This window comes from Sciurus carolinensis, chromosome 9 (genome assembly GCF_902686445.1).
Source record: "Sciurus carolinensis chromosome 9, mSciCar1.2, whole genome shotgun sequence".
In the NCBI taxonomy this organism is placed as follows: domain Eukaryota; kingdom Metazoa; phylum Chordata; class Mammalia; order Rodentia; family Sciuridae; genus Sciurus; species Sciurus carolinensis.
In genome coordinates, this window is record NC_062221.1 from 17,203,435 (window position 1) to 17,219,925 (window position 16,491).

The following is a 16,491-nucleotide window of genomic DNA, read 5'->3' on the forward strand; positions in this document are numbered from 1 at the left end:
TCTATAACCCTGAGCTCTCCATTCTGCTCTATTAGTTGATTTGACTGAACTAGCATTAATATCACAGTGTGTTTATTACTTTGGCTATGTAGTGTATTCTAATATCTGGTAAGACAAATCCCTGTCCTTCACTGTTCTTTATAAAGACTTAGCTATCCACAGACACATATTCCTCCATGTAAACTTTAAAGCAATTGTATTATATTGCAAAAAACAAAATTCACCCTGAACTTCATTCGGGAGTACATAAAATTTATAGATGAATTGGTGAGGAATAGATACCTTTACAATGCTACCTTATCCAATCCAAGGGCATGGAATGCCTCCCCTCTACCTAGTCATCCTCTGTGTCCTTCAATAGATATTTTAAGATTTTTCCATAGAGATCTTGTGTGTCTTTGTTTCCATTAATTCCTAGACTCATTGTAGACTTCTTGCCCTTGTAAATCCTTTTCTTTTTAAAATTGTTTTCCAGTGAGTTTGGCTGGCACAAACCAGGAAATACTATTGATTTTTTGCAGGTTGTTTTGTATCAGGTAAATTTTCTGAATTCTCTTATCAGTTCTAACAGTTTAACGGGTTGATTTTGATTTTACTTGGGTACATTATTATGTAACCTCAATAGCAATTTTAAGTCTTCACTTTCAACCCTTCCAACACTTCTGCAAAATAATCTGAAAAAAAGAAAAAAGGGATAAAAAAGCTTCCAAATTCACTTTATAAACCAGTGCAGTATTAATAAAGAAAAGCACATACTAACTTCATTCACAACTGTACATGTAAACATTCTAAATAAATATGATCAAATATAATCAGGAAGCACCATGTACAACTAATTGGAACAAATAAAAAGAATTAATTTAAAAAGTACACCATGAACAAGGTATTCCAAACATGTAAGGAAATTACAATGTGTTTCCTCAAACAGCACCTCAAAGAAGAAAATCACATGATATTGAACAACTATCGCTGATGCTAACTTAAGAGTTCAGTAAAATAGAAATGGATGGCTAACTTCTTAGCATGATATAGTGGACTACAAACTAACTACTCAGTCTTTTTGGCAAAGCATTGAAAACACTTCCACTAAAATTAAGGAAAAAAACAAGGATGTTCACTATCATTTGTATTTAATACTTTTCTGAAAGGATTAAGCCATTATAGTTGGACAATCAAAGCAATAAAAGCACAAAAACTGAAAACAAGGAGGAAAATTATCATTATTTATAGATGACATGGTTGTATATATGAGAATAGTCTCATGAAACAAGGTATTTCTCAACCAAAAAGAATTCTGGAAATCCTGATTCAGTCCACTGAGAAGATCTGAAAGTTGCCTAAATGTTTGCAGAGTCAGTTCCTGAAAAGGTCAGTGTTTGAAGTGCCTTATTCCACAGAAGGGAGACCAGCAGAGAAGAGGAAGGTGACCGTGGCGAAGGAGGAGGAGAGGAAGAGGGGAAGTACTGGGGAATGATATTGACCAAATGCAATCATTATACTGTGTGCATGTATAAATAGGTAACTCTAAATACATATTACATATAATTGTAATGCACTAATTAAAAGACAAAAAATTAATGGAAAATAAAAAGGTGCCTTTTTCTACAAAATTCTGAGACTGTCCTTTGTTGAACACATGAACTCTGGTCTGTAACTTATGGGTCAGACTTCAGCAAGTTTAGAGTAAAACAAAAACTCTTTACAAATAACAGCTATGGTTATGTTATTACAGAAATTTTTCAACTGTAAAAAGACTGAGAACAAGAATAAGGTCAATGACCAGAAAAGTTGGTTGGTTGGTTGGTTGCTTGATTGGTTGATGGATGCAAAATAGAGATGATAAGTCTATTCATCAGAAAAATGTTAAACAAATGTTTCTTAGGCTAATGATTAAGTCTACTAAGAAGTCAGTGAGATTAAAGTCCACTTTTCAAAATTGAATGAGTATATCTTTATAGAGAAAATTTCTTGAGTTAAACAGATAACAATCCTTGGATACAGCATGTATATAATACACCAAAAATATCAACTAAAGGGATTCAGCAAACCTGGGGTAGAGCTTAGGAATCTCTACTTTTATAAAATTTGATTAGTAAGTCTGAGAGTTGAGATGCATTGAGAGCTATTCAACAATTACTTGACTCAAGCTTCTTTTTTTTTTTAAGAAAAGAGTCTGTGGACAATTAACATATTTTTTAAAATATCTCAAATTATTTATGTATTTTTATGTGGTGCTGAGGGTTGAACCCTGTGCCTCAGGCATGCAAGGCAAGCATTCTACCACTGAGCTACGATCCCAGCCTCCAATTAACATTTTAAACAATATTTGAACTATATTTTCTTTGCTCAATATTACCAGGCAAAACACTACTAAGACTCAGATAAAGAGAGGAAATTCAACAGAATAATTTTATAAGACTTTTAATCAGTATCTTCCTTAAAACTAAAAATATACAGAAAGCAAGTCATTGACTAATCTCCAGAGATTTCCTATAAGAAGTTTTCTGAAATATTTATATTAATATCATCTTACCTACACAAATTTAACCTAGGCACAACTGAGCATCTCTTCTGATTTGACAACTTATTCTATGCAACCCACAAAACCTATTTATTTTCAGCATCTTACTTTTTATAAGGGAAAAGAACAAATCTTTGTGATTTCCCAGGAACCCATAGGGAAATCTCAATGACTGTTCTAGGTGTGAAAGATATCCTACATGCTTTAATTTATTTTCTTTTATATTTTGGACCTAATTTTTGGAAGGCAAAAATCAAAAACGTTGTTAGAGAAAATCTGGGCACTTGAGATTTGTGCAATTGATTAAGATAGGTAATAGGCATGTGAGATACAGTACTTGGTTGCCTATTAAATCAAAGAGATGACCAAACATTTAGAAATAAATACAGAGGATAACATGATTGGAAAGAACCTTTGCAGTCTCACAAATAAGGAACTTTTTCCTTCTTTTTCCTCCTCCTTCTCCATCTTCTCCTCTTCCTTGTACTATGTCTCCACTACCTTCTTTGCTTCTTGTTCATAATTAAAGGCATACGTCAACAGGCAGAATGTGAAATCATTCAAGTCCATCACAGAATCTTAATTTTTTAGTTTATTTTTTTATTTGTTCTTTTTAGTTGTCCGTGACAGTACAGTGTATTTTGACATATTTTACATCCATGGGGTGTAACTTCCCATTCTTGTGGTTGTACAGGATGTGGAGTTACACTGGTCATGTATTCACATATCAGCATAGGAGAGTGATGTCTGATTCATTCTGCTGCCTTCCCTATTACCATCTCCGCCCCATCCCTTCATTCCCCTTTGTCTAACCAATGAACTTCTATTCTTCCTTCTCCACAACCTCTCTGCTTATTGTGTGTTAGCATCACATATCAGAGAGAACATTCAGCCTGTGGTTTTGGGGGATTGGCTTATTTCATTTAGCATGCCATAATTTCATTATTCTTTAGGGCTGAGTAAAATTCCATTATATAACTTCGCCAACATTTATTATTACTTGTATTCTTGATAATACATTCAATTATAGAATCTTTGATTTTGAGGCAGATTACACAGAAAGAAGTTTGTCCCAATTATATATATATATATATATATATATACACACACACACACACAATTATACAATTATATATATTTATATATACATATGTATTTATGTATTTATATGTATATGTATGTATATACATATAATTATATATATACATACAATTATATATATATATTTACATATATATATATATATATATATACACACACACACACACACACACCACATGGTCTTTATCCCTTTATCTGAAGGGCACCTAGGTTGGTTCTATAGCTTAGCTATTGTGAATTGAGCTGCTATATACATTGATGTGACTGCGTAACTGTAGTTTGCTGATTTTAAGTCCTTTGTGTATAAACCAAAGAGTGGGGTAACTGGGTCAAATGTTGGTTCCATTCCAAGTTTTCTGAGGAATCTCCACAATGCTTTCCAGAGTGGCTGCACCAATTTGCATTCCCACCAGTAGTGTATGAGTATACCTTTTCCCCCATATCCTAGCCAACAATTGTTGTTGCTTGTATTATTGATAATTGTCTTTCAATCACAGAATCTTTGCTTTTGAGGCAGATTGCACAGAAAGAACTTGGGTGATCATCTGTCCCAACATTCTCAGAACTGTCTTGGTTTGAACAGTTAAAGTCTTAAATCCAGACAATCTTCATCACAGGTCAATCAGGAAGGTTGGCCACCCTAGAAAGAAGAGCCACTCAATTATAGGTGAAGATGTTAATTAGTAAATCAAGGAAGCAAACCCATCAAGACTGAAGAAACTTTGCAAACATGTGAATGCCTTAGTAACTTCTACTACTGAGCTCTTCAAACTTATTATAAAGGAGAGCGAGTAGAATTCACCCTCCAAATTCTGTCTTTTGCAATGCTCTTCTGTATGCCAATGATGCTTTAAGCCAATATAGATCTTCATGGAGGGTGTCAAGTTGAATTTTAATTTTATGATATTAAGAAGTTATGTACAATACCATACTGTACATTCACTGTTCTTTTTTTAATTTTTTACAGACTGCATTTTGATTCATTGTACACAAATGGGGTACATCATTTCATTTCTATGGTTGTGTATGATGCAGATTCATACCATTTGTGTAATCATACATGTACATAGGGTAATGACGTCTCATTCCACCATTTTTCACACCCCACTCCCTCTCATTTCCCTCTACATAATCTAAAGTTTCTCCATTCTTCTCTTGTCCCCCTCCTGCCCACCCCCATTATATATCATCATCCACTTATGAGGGAAAACATTTGGCCTTTGGTTTTTTGGGATTGGCTTATTTCATGTAGCATGATATTCTCCAATTCCATCCATTTATCTGCAACTGCCATAATATTATTATTCTTTATGGCTGAATAATATTCCATTGTGTATATATATCGAAGTTTCTTTATCCATTCATCTGTTGAAGGGCATCTAGGTTGGTTCCACAATCTAGCTATTGTGAATTGAGCTGCTATAAACATTGTTGTGGATGCATTACTCTAGTATGCTAATTTCAAGTCATTTGGGTATAAATCAAGAAGTGGGATACCTGGGTCAAAAGGTGGGTCCATTCCAAGTTTTCTGAGGATTCGCCACACTGCTTTCCAGAGTGGCTGCACCAATTTGCAACTCCATCAGCGATGTACAAGTGTGCCTTTTTCCCCACATCCACACCAACATCTGTTATTGTTTGTGTTCTTGATAATAGCCATTCTAACTGGAGTAAGATGAAATCGTAGGGTGGTTGTAATTTGCATTTCTCTAATTATTAGAGGTGTTGAACACTTTTTCATATATTTATTAATCACCTGTATGTCTTCTTCTGTAAAGTGTCTGTTCAGTTCCTTGGTCCATTTATTGATTGGGTTCTTTGTATTTTTGGTGTAAAGTTTTGTAAGTTCTTTATAAATTTTGGAGATAAGTGCTTTATCTGAAGTGCGGTTAGAAAAGATTTTCTCCCACTCTGTAGGTTCTCTTTTCACATTATTGATAGTATCCTTTGCTGAAAAAAGGCATTTTAGTTTGAGTCCATCCCATTTATTGATTCCTGTTTTTATTTCTTGTGCTTTGGGGGTCTCGTTAAGGAAGTCTGATCCTAAGACAACATGATGAAGATTTGGGTCTACTTTGTCTTCTGTTTGGTGCAGAATTTCTGGTCTAATTCCTAAGTCCCTGATCCATTTTGAGTTGAGTTTTGTGCAGGGTGAGAGATATAAATTTAATTTCATTTTACTGCATATGAATTTACAGTTTTCCCAGCACCATTTGTTGAACAGGCTATCTTTTCCCCATTGTACGTTTTTTTGGCTCCTTTGCCTAGTATGAGGTGACTGTATTTTTGAGGGTTTGTCTGTGTGTCTTCTATCCTGTACCATTGTTTTGCCTGTCTATTTGGGTGCCAATACCATGCCGTTTTTGTTACTATTGCACTGTAGTATAGTTAGCTTAAGGTCTGGTATTGTGATACCTCCTGCTTCACTTTTCCTGCTTAAAATTGTTTTGGCTATATGAGGTCTTATTCTTCCAGATGAAGTTTATGATTGCTTTCTCTATTTCTATGAGGAATGTCATTGGGATTTTAATTGGAACTGCATTGAATCTGTATAGCACCTTTGGTAGAATGGCCATTTTGACAATATTAATTCTGCCTGCCTATTCAAGAACTTGGGAGATCTTTATATCTTCTAAGGCTTTCTTCAATTTCTTTCTTTAGTGTTTTGTAGTTTTCATTATAGAGGTTCTTCACCTCTTTTGTTAGATTGATTTCCAAGTATTTTTTTTTTGAGGCTATTGTGCATACATTCACTGTTGCCATCTTCAAATACATAAATATTTTAAGTATTTCTTAGTTTTGATTTTATAGTAAACAGAAATAGTTGTGACCATATAAACAAAAGCTCTTTGAAGTCTTTAATAAGTTAAGTCTGAAGGAGTCTGAAGAATAAAAACCCCAAGAACTGGTGCTTGCAGAAAAGCAAAAGCATATTCTAGTATTTCCCTGACCACTGCTGTTCAAAGGGAAGTTACAACCAATCATATTAAGTATAACTTTTTTTTTTTTTTTTTTTTTGGTACCAGGGATTGAACTCAGGAGAACTCAGCCACATCCCCAGCCCTATTTTTTATTTTATTTAGAGACAGGGTCTCACTGAGTTTCTTAGTGCCCACTTATACTGAGGCTGCCTTTGAACTCGTGATTCTCCTGCCTCAGCCTCCCAAGCCTCTGGGATACAGACATGCACCACTGTGCCTGGCTAAGTTTAACTTTTAACTGAAGTAACTAACTCCTATTTAACAGAGAAAAATAGAGAGTGGATAATTCAGAACTTTCTGTTTTGTAATATAAACTTTTACATTCATATGTAACCCTGTGCAGCAAAACTGAGGACTTTCATTAACATGAACCATTACTATAGCTTCTTTAATTGCATATGAAAATAAGTAAAACTGTGCTTAATAGTCCATGTATCAATGTTCTATTCTACTTAGAAAGCACCTAGTTATCCATTGATTGCATATTAATTAATCTGATATCAATTCAAGGTTTTAAGTTACCTAGAAATTATGGAAATGATCTTAAAGTTCACATTCTATGAAACATAACTATTGTTGAAATAAGAAGTTTGTCAGAATAATGATTTAATTTAATTGAATATAAATTTACATTCTTATACTCAAAACATTTTATAGGACTAATGTTAGTTTATTTGATCAGTAAAAAATTATTTAGGAAAAACATACCCAAATAGAATAAACTGCTTGCTTAAATTATATTTAATAGTGATAAATTAGAGAAGACAGATTTGCTTTTATTAAACCCACATTAGAAAATTACTCTTGTCTGCCAAACATTTTCTTCAGTTACATGAATTTGGATTCTTAAAAGACTTCTGAATTACCTTCAAGAAGAACAATTTTTAGCACATTTTTATAGCCTGTTAAAATATTAGAAGTTTAATTAGCCTATGTATTAGGAATTTTACATAGGCATTTATTTTATAAACAAATCAGGAAAAGTTCCTTTAATTTAAAAGACTTTGAAACTATTTTATTTACACCCTCCAGAAGTAGGGACATTTGTACGCACATTGAGGGGTGTTATGGTTTAGGTCTGGAGTGTCTGTCAAAAGCACATGTTTTAAAGATTTTGTCCCCAGCACAGCAGTGCTCAGTGGTGGGACCTATGGAGGTGATTGGATCATGAAGGCTCTGACCTCATACTAGTCCATTGATGATGTTGTGGCTTAAGGGACTATTGGGAGGTGATGAAAACATTAGGAGTTGGAAGAAGTAGGTCTCTGCGCATGTGCCCTTGAAAGGTGTAATTGACCCTAGCATCTCTCTCTCTCTCTCTCTCTCTCTCTCTCTCTCTCTCTCTCTCGCTCCCTCTCCTCCCCAACCACCATGAGGCAAGCAACTTTGTTCCACCACACACACCCTGCCATGATGTTCTGCCTCACCACAACCGAGGAATGACAGAGTCAAGTGACCATGGACTGAAACCTCTGAAACCATGAACCAAAAAAAATTTTTCTCCTTTTAAATCATTTATCTCAGCTATTTTGTCACAGCAACAGAAAACTGACTAACAAAAGGGGCAGTAGCCTTTCCAGGTTGCAGATAGTTACAGAACTTGAGCCTCAATTCTTCAACTATAATCACAGATTGAGAGACACAGAAATTAAAATTCTTAAAAATCATCATTCCAGATATTAAAGACATGTGGTCCTTTCTAGTGGGCATGAATTTTTTAAATTGATTTATGTTCAAAATAGACAAACACATATGCAAACAATGAACCAAATTTTAAAAACCTAACAAACCAAATTCTCTGCCATCTCTCATGGATAGAGAATAGGTATCTCTCATCTAACTAAATGGACAGACCATAATTCCAAGTTCCCAATCATTCCAATCTCCAAGGAGGTATTACTATCTATAAATAAACCAAACAAACCCAAAACCCAAAATTAATCAAGAGGGGAATAAACTAAGCCAAGAGAACATTAGTTGGCAAAGGTAAAGTTCTATTTCCACTTGGGACTCACCTCTAGGAGGCAAGAAAAATGTCTCTGCTTCAGTTGCTCATGAGGTGCACATAGTTTACCTGAATCATAGCTTACCTGGCTCTCTCAGGTGAATCTACTGTGCAACTCACAGGAACTCCAAAAGTGTTCACAGATAATTTCTTTTTAAAAAAGGCAAAATCATAACTCCCATATAAAATGAACTCTTGGCAAAGATTTTAAATTAACTCACTAATTAATGAGAAAACCAGTAAGATGTTATAATTGATTCAACTGAAGATTTGATTTATAGAGATTTAGATTTCTTACTGAACAAAACCCATTTGCATTGCTAGGGTCCGGAATCATTTGCATAGCTATAAACCAGAAGCATCTGCACTGTGATCCGTTCTACCAATTAACTTCTCCTACAGAGCTGGAAACTAGGAAAAGAAAGCCAAGGCAGGGGAAAAAAATTAGAGTGGGGGCTAGATATACCCTCCACTAATCCTTGCTATCTCTTTCAAAAATGTTCTTCAGTGTTTATAAAAGAATAAAGATGGCATGCCTTCAAAAAGCAAAGAAAGTAAAAGAGAAGATCACAGCAGATGAATGTGGGGGGAAATGAAGAAAGTGATTGATGGGAGGTAACTGACTTAGAGTCAGAAAGGGAAGTGTCACGGAAGAGAAGGACACTTCATCAATCCATTCACCCACAGAAGCCCCAAGGGACTCAGCACAGAAAGCCCCAGAAGGCAGGGGGAGACTTGAAGCAGAGGGATCAACTAGATTTATAAAAAGAACAACCAGGACCTCAGATTTTTACCTCTATGTCACTGGGCATCTGGATTCAAGGACACCAGGTGGAGCACAGCCTTCCAGGGTTGAGGGACTACCTACACAGGGACGCTACAAAGAAAGGATGAAGTCCTCCAGGGTCATTTCTTCAAGAAAAATGTCCTCTTTCTATAAGCCCAAGTCCAGTGACAGTGATTTCATAATACACTTGAGAGTTTGCAAAAAATATTGAAAGGTGTGTATGAAGCTCATGGAATTAAAAACATTCAACAAAATTGTACCTATAAAAACTCCAGGAAAAACAGTTGACCGAAATGGAAAGCTAACAACAGTTAATTATTCAGCTCAACTACAAATAACATTTAAATCGTCGAAGTGATATAGACACTGAATATTGACCTCACCAAAAATTGGATTTATGTGTACAGAGAGACAGAAAGAGAGAGGGAGAGAGAGAGAGGGAGAGAGAGAGAGAGAAAGAGAGAGCGAAAATAATGAGGTACGCAGTTGAGGGAGGCAGAGAAGAGCTGGTATGAGCACTAAATCTTCAATATCTATTGGCAGAATCAATAGAAAGTGTCTAAAACTGATATTATGAAGAAGAATGATATAAGTTCATTATTTAGGAATGTGGAAGCAAAGTGCCAGAGAAACCACTGAGAGATGAAAACAGACGCTTCTGGGAAGCAGGAACTTGGTGATTAGTGGTAGGGAAAAGAAAGACTTGGACTGTATTATCAGCCCTGTGGTGCTTCAACTTCTGTAATAAATGCATGTGTTGTTTTGAGAAAAATAGAAAATATGAAGACAAGTAATAAAGAGGCTTAAAAAGCCACCAAGAAACTGGGGGAAATAGTTCTAACAGTTAAACAATGAGATTCACTTCCTTAATATATAAAATGCTCTTTAATTCAATAAAAGACTAACAACTCAATTTTAAAATGAACAAAGGGCATGAAAAGGCTGTTCACAGGAAAAGAAAAAAATGTGTGCAACTATTTGAAAATATGCTCAATATTTATAATAAAAGAATTTCACCCGAAAATAACAAAACATACAATCTAATTGGCAGATAGACAAATCATTTTAATAATACGCAGGTTTGCCAAGAATGTGACAAAGTAAACATTACACGGGGACAACCTACTTCAGATGCACTTGGACACTTTGGTATATGCACAAAACGTGTGTGGAAAACAGATCAGAGCAACTCTGTTTGTAATTACATATACTAGAAAACAACCCAATGACCTCCATCTCAGAGCTGGCTAAGTTAATTATGGTACTTGTAAGCGGTGGGATACTATACAGTCATCAGAGAAGAAGGAAGCCATTCCTCTATTGATAAGGAGAGTTTGCCAAGGTACATTAAGTAAAAAGAAAAATGTGAATCCAAGTTTTTCATTGCTGAGATCTGAATGTGTTCCCTCAATTTCATGTGTTTGGAACTTAATCTCCAAAGCAATGGTGTTGGGGGGTACCTTTTGAGGGGTGTAGGTCACAAGGGCTCTGTCCTTTTGAATGGAGTAATAAGCCTACAATGAACTTGCAGGAGTGGGTTCCCACTCTTCTGCCCTTTCGCTTTCCACCACGTGAGAAAGAAGCAAGATCTGACCAGATGCCAGCACCTTGATCTTGGAGCTCTCATCCTGCAGAATTATGCTAGTATCAGTCTCTATTCTTTACAGATTACCCAATCTCAGCTATTCAGTTTTAGCAGCACAAAATAAACCAAGACAGTTGCGTTTTACTTTTGGATAAAAAGGCAAGAAGGAACCTGGCATGACCGCACATACCTATAATCCCAGCTACTTGGGAGGCTGAGGCAGGAGGATCACAAGTCCAAGGACAGCCTCAGCTGTCTCAAAATAAAATAAAAAACGCTTGGGGTGTAGCTCAGTGGTAGAGAATTTGCTTAGCATGTGCAAGGCCTTGGGTTCAATCCAGAGCTCCAAAAAATAAAAAGTCAAGAAGGAGAATATATCTTCATATTTAATTTCAGTTTGTAAACAAATTCCAAAAATATATGTAAGAAATTAATATAAATGACTTCTTGTTTAGCAGTAGCCATGGTAGGAACTGAACGTAGGTGAACCAAACTTTTCATTGTAGATATTTGAATATTACTTCAGTTTTGAACAATGTAAATATGTTACCTATTTAAAAATGCAATAAAATAAGGATAAAATAAACCATACATGCTGAGTTGGAAATGTTTACATGATATTAGGTGAAAATGTCAGCTATCCATTAGGTCTGGTAGAAGGAAAGTTCAGTGGGAAGCAGTTCCCAGTGGATGAAATTTCCCAGGGCATTCCAAGGATCCTTGAAAGAGAATGAGGGACAGCCTCCTTGGGACAAGGTGGTTTGAATTACCCTTGCCAGCTCATGACCTCCTTCTGACTGTGAGTAACAGGGCAGGGAAGGACCAGGGCATTGCAAAGGGCAATGATCTCCTCCTCTCCTGTCCTGGTTCCTGGGAACACAAGTGGAGATAGGACACCATTCACCTGGAAAACGAAGACAAGGCCCAGCACTCCCTGGTGGCATGATTCACATTCACCAAAGGAACTCCCAGGCTCCCTTTCCCCTGGGGACCTCTGGTGAAGACAATCTGGTGGCTCATGGCCGAGCCCTGTGAGTACTGAAGATCAGTACAGGGACCCCCAAGAGCTTGACATCTGGGTCCCACCTTGATCAGCAAGGAGAACAGACCTTCCTGGTTCCAATGGCCAATCCATGGCTGGGTAGGCAACCAGGGACACACTCCCCAGTGGCTGCCCTGAGGCTGCAGGGCATGAGGGTGGCCATAGCCATGGCCATTACTTATACCCATTACTGAGGCCTGGCTCTCTCAGTGAGGGGCATCACCTGCAGGTTGTGGAGCACTGAGGGGGCCATTTTCTTGTCCTTTTAACACTGACACTTCCTCTGCCCTGTATGTTTAGCCACATCCTGGTCTCTCCTTACACCTGAGCCTCATGGGAACATGGTGTTTGCTTGTCTGCTTTCTGGCTCCTCCATATTTTAAGGTTTAGCATCAATGGTTCCCATACTTTGGTGGGTATCGGAATCACCTGGGATGTAACAGGGTCCTCAGAGGCCCAGGATCGCTGAGGTAGCACAAGGTCTATGAATCTTTGGGTTTTAGCAGAGTTCTTCAGGTGATTCTGACAGGACCAAGTTGGAGAACCATGACGATAAACTCTTCAAACACTATCCAAATTAATCCTCAACATTTTCTAAAGAGATGCATAACCTTCATGCCAAAACAAGACCAAATAGGCCAGACGGGATTCTGATCCGCCATCTTTTTACTGACTGTGTAACCTTTGGGAAGATACCTTACCTCTCTGAACCTCATCTTCATCCTAAAACTGAGAATTCAAGGACATCCCCTCCCTGGAAGGGTTCCTGAGAGAGTTCAATGAAACCAGCCAGGACAAGTGCTCAGCACACTCAACAAAAGGTCACGATTGTCATTCTAACCAGGGGTCAGGCCACTTTCTTGGAAACAAAACACTATATCATAAAAGTTTTTGAATGGGTGCATCTTATTGATTTTAGCACATGAACCAGCATTTGATAAATGGTGGGGGAATATATGGACCGATATCTTATTGATCAACTCACCGATGTTTTCATTTAATTTGAAGTCATGAAAAGAAGAATGGCTGGTAGCTCGCAGCATTGCTGGTAATCAAAATCCTTCTGTCCTTTCTCCTCCAGAATATGCAGAAAATTGGGACTTTCTGCTGCAGAAAGATGAGCCATCCTCAGCTACCATTGCCAAGCATCGGGATAAGGTGGAAAACAAAACGGAAAGTGGGCCCTGACCTCCAAGAGAGAGAGGAGAAGTAAACAGAGTTTTCCTGATCTGGGAAATGTTGGACATGCCTTGGGTGGGATTCCAAGGGCATCCCAAGCATCCTTAAAGAGGAAGGGGTAGCACATTTGGGAAGGTGCTTGGATTGACCCCTGTCAGCTCACCTCCTCCTTCTGCTGCAGAATAGTGAGGAAGCTGTGTAACCTTCGGAGGTTACAGGGAAAGGAAGGAAGGGGATTGCCAAGAGTCCCTTCCCAGACCAAAGAAATTTGATCTCTGGAGCCCTGGGAGGAATGAGGATTTGTGGCCTCCCTGCTCTCTTGCTTTGTTTTCTGGGAGCAAAAGTGGAGAAGGAGCACAACTTACATGAAAAACTAAATCCAAGTCCCTCCCAGACCCCTTCCTCCTGGATCTCCAGGTGAAGACAACATGGTGGAGTACCTAGATCCATAGTGAACACATCCATTTGGACTGGCTGTACAAGCCACCAGGGGGCACTGCCCAACGGAAGGGAAGAAATGCCCCCCTACCATGAAGGTAAGCAGCATCCTGCAGAGGGCCTTTGGCCTACCAAGGGTACTCCTCACCTTAAGAGGAAGGAGAAAGCAGGTTGGAGCTGGGTAGACCTGTGTGGAACTGAACCTTAGAGGGGCTGCCTGACTTTGGAGGAGTCCAGAAGTTCAGCTGCTGCCTGTTGGAAGCTCCCGAAGACCACAGGCATGCCTGGGACCTGTGCTGACTCACTCTTTGCTGACAGATCTCAGACCCAAGCTTCCGGAAAGATCCACCTGCCCTTTTTCCTGTGGTCTCCAGAAAGAACCTTGCAAACTAGAAAGGTTGGTTATGGTTGGTAATTTTTCTCAGGCTTAAATGTCACGTGGGGCATTCTTCAAAGACTTAGGTAAGTAAATTAGTAATTGAGAAATGGAATCGCTCAAGTATGTGGTTTGTTGGTATGGCTGGATACATCTAGGAGGCCCTGGGACAGAACTTATAAAATTGGAATTCTGCTGCCAATTCTAATAGATGGTCTTCCTTCAGTGGAAGGTATAGGGGACATTTCTGTCTGGGTTGATGAGTGGCTAATACTTTTCCTCATCCACTGTCTCTTAATCCCCTCCCCCAGTACCACTGTACCACCCCCACCCCCTAAACATAGATGGGGGATGGGAGAGCTGGTTGAAGCTGTTTCTGAAGGCTTGCTGGGAGCTTAATCCACATCCCTATGTCCTAGCTACTATCTTGGAACAAATACATATCATGTGCCAGACACTCTGCTAACAGTTTTACAATGTTTTTATAATGTTTTCATCTATTTTAATTCTTATAATGACCCCAAGACTCACAGAATGAATGTAAGACTCATTTAAAAAAAAAAATGCCCAGAGGTCCCAACTGCTATGAAGTGGTGAAACCTAGACTCAGACCTTCACATGGCTAACTCCAAAACTTGAAGATTTCACCTTTTCCTTTGTACTGGTCTCCTCTTCTATTTCTGTTACTCTAAAGTAGTAGTTCTCAAATTGTGGACTTGGAACAGCAGCAGCAACACCTGGAAACTTAGAAATGTAAGTTCTTGGATCCTCCCACAGACCCAGTAAATCAGGAACTTGGTGGGAGCCCAGTAGCCTATGTTCTGATTCACCCTCCAGATGACTCTGATGCCTGCTAGAGTTTGGGAACCACTGCTCCAGAGAGGACTCTTAAGTTTTTAAAATAATACTTTAAATTATATTTCTCACAAACATCTAGTCAGTCAGAAGTAAGAGGCTCCTTATCACGTGTTTACTTCATCATGCTGCTAACTTCTCATGTGGGTGATACAGGACATTCGTTTGAGTGGTTACTAAATCTTTTTCATATAAAAATTCAGCACTCATTTTGTCCATTTTTATGGAGGTATGTATGCTTTGCACACAATAAAAAGCACAGATCTCAAAAGACACAGAATTTGAGTTGTGACAATTGTCATATAAACATCATTCAATCAAACTATAGAACATATGTACCAACCCCCCCCCCCCCACACACACACACACAAGAAATGTCCCTTGTGCCCTTTCATGGGCTACCTCTACCTGCTCACTCCATACCCTCCAAACACTGATCTAGTTCACACCACTGTAGATTAGACTCATTCTTTTCTAGAGTTTCATACAAATGAAACCATATAATATATAATCCTTTGTGTCAAACTTCTTTCCCCAGGATAATGTCTATGAGGTCCATCTTTGTCTTTATATTTATCAGGTGAGTGCTCTTTTTTATTGCCAAGCATATTCCCTGTGTGAATGTGCTTTAAATTATTTACCCATCAATTTATTGATTGAAGTTCTGGGTTGTTTCCCAGATTGAAGTCATGATATCTGAAAATAGTAGTTACACACATACACACACACACACACACATATATATATACCCTCACACTTGAATGATAGTCCTTGCATGAAAATATTTTCCCTCTTCATTTTAATGTAGTGAAACATATCATTTTCCACTACAGTTGTTGAAAAGTCCGAAATCAATCTGATTATTGCATTGTTCCTGTATAGATAGTTTGTGTTTTTCTTATATTTGGAGGATTTTTAATTTCATTATTATTTTTTATTTTTCCTAAATTTTCACCTTCTGAGAAATGTTCTTTACTCTTCCATTTCACAAATTCTCTCTTCAGCAGTGTTTAATCAGCTCTTTAGACCAGTTTTTGATTTTAGAAACTATAATTTTAACATCTAGAACTCCTTTTTGATTAATCTATTTAAAAACCATTATTTTACTCCTTTTTAAGAGTTTAAGTGCTTTTGAATTCCCTTTAGTCTCTTAAACACACTTAGTCTATAATCTGTATTCGTTCATTTTATTACCTGAAGTTCTTGGAAATCTTATGTAACAGAATACTTCTGCTAATGCTTGCTCTTGATGAATTAGTTTATATGTGTTTTATAATGTTGGAGTATAAGCTCATATTCTACATGACTTTATCACAGAGAATTCTGATTGGTCTGATTTGAAGGTATTTCCTTCCAGACAACTTTCATATTTACTTTGACCCAACATCCTATAGATAACAAAAGTTCAGGGTTCTTTATCTTAAAACTGTCCTTGTCTAGCCTGGAAGTATAAATTCAAACCTAAGCCAGGATTAGAGCAGGCCAGAAATTTTTTTAACCCATGTGGGTATCAAGCTAAATAGATGAAGTTTGTTGTTGTCTCTGAGCACGTTTTGACTAGTTAGTATGCTCACAGAAGGAGTGGTCCTTCAAGAGTTTTGGCTTTATGCAGGAATATAGG